Source organism: Aplysia californica, unplaced genomic scaffold, assembly GCF_000002075.1.
Source record: "Aplysia californica isolate F4 #8 unplaced genomic scaffold, AplCal3.0 scaffold00175, whole genome shotgun sequence".
Classification (NCBI taxonomy): Eukaryota; Metazoa; Mollusca; class Gastropoda; order Aplysiida; family Aplysiidae; genus Aplysia; species Aplysia californica.
In genome coordinates this window covers 841,612-843,090 of record NW_004797445.1, presented here as the reverse complement: position 1 = coordinate 843,090, position 1,479 = coordinate 841,612, and the positions used below count along the sequence as shown (strand labels likewise).

The following is a 1,479-nucleotide window of genomic DNA, read 5'->3' as shown; positions in this document are numbered from 1 at the left end:
CTGCACAAATTTGATCATTCAGGGGGGCGGTGGCTTCGATCTTGCCTGTCAAGACCAACCCGAGCAGAAAGGGATACAACACCAAGATGATAATGCCTACACATAGGCATCTGGTGTCTCTATAAGTAAGTTATAAACAGTTGTCTGGACGCGGATTTAATTAATAACATGACGAATGCGTCCACTCCACCAACGAGTGTCCGTGCAATACAAAAGCATCTTTACTCTGCATTTTGGTGAAAAGTGAGGTCGGACTTTCCTTTTAGGAAATTCGATTTTTTTCCTTCAAATTTCGATCACTTTCTCGGCTCGTACAAGTGTTCTTGACACAAAATAGGTCGACCATAAGGTAGAGTATTTGCCCTTTCCCCTGTCAGCCAGGAGCTGAGACTCATTAAAAACCTTCAGCCAATCACAATTGCAGCCAACTACGCAAACAAGACAAGCATCTCCTTCTAGACATTTTTCCCTCCACACTGTATATGCATAACACCACCATCGACATCGTTTGGATAATTTCGGAGTCGGGCTTCGAGGTTGCTTGTCAAGGCTAACCCGGTCTGGGATTGACACAACGTCCCAACAGAGAGACCAAGACACTCGGTACAAATTCTCTCCACACGGGATTTAAACTCAGATTTTTAGCGTGCGGCGGTGAAGCGCCTAGCTATTAACCCACAGACGCCGATTCGGTATTTTGTGTTTGGGTACTGCTATAATCAATAGCCCTTTAAATGTACTTCAGTCTTTTGAGCTCTTCACTTTCAACCTCTCGTTCTATACGATGAGTTTTATTAGATGTGTGTTGCTAAAACCTTTTAATCGCTAGCTTTCAGATCACGTTATAAACGTTTTAGCACCATCGTACTCCGTTACCCATATTTTTTCACTTTCATTTCTTTGCAAAAACCACCGTATCCCCCAATCCCCCACTACACAGAAAAGGTTCTTTCGTTCATCTCAAAGATGTACTAATTCAGCAAAACACTGATACAAATTCTAGAATTTACACATGAATAACACAAACCAAAAACTAACACGTGCGGCTTAAAAGAAACAAGATCTGCCATATCGTGAACCCAGAGCAAGAAAACAAAAACTAAGAGTCCAATTCAGATAGTCTGTTCTGGTTCTGAGGCCGTCACAAGTGTGTGGGTGTGTATGTGTTTTATCTATTAACAAATTCATCCCATACCGCTAAAAAACCTCGCTCTTTCTCAGAGCTGGAGATAATGACCGGTCTTGTACCTATGATTTCTTTAGTCAGTCTAGTGGAATGACTACACCTCAGTCAGTGGAAGGACTTACCTGCCACTTTTCTCTCTCTCTCTCTCTCTCTCTCTCTCTCTCTCTCTCTCTCTCTTTCTCTCCCCTCTTTCTCTCCCCTCTTTCTACCTATCTTTTTCTGTTGTTTTCTTTCTCTATCTGCTGTCCACCTCTCTATCTCTCTTTTGTTAACTCCATGTCTCTTTTTTCTCC

The 1,479-nt window shown here is 42.3% G+C and overlaps 1 protein-coding gene across 1 annotated transcript in view; it reads right to left on the bottom strand.

The window, feature by feature from the left end:
* The window catches only part of LOC101848432, a gene marked incomplete in the record, with an annotated part of 130,938 nt that overhangs the window by 85,436 nt on the left and 44,023 nt on the right, over positions 1 to 1,479 (bottom strand).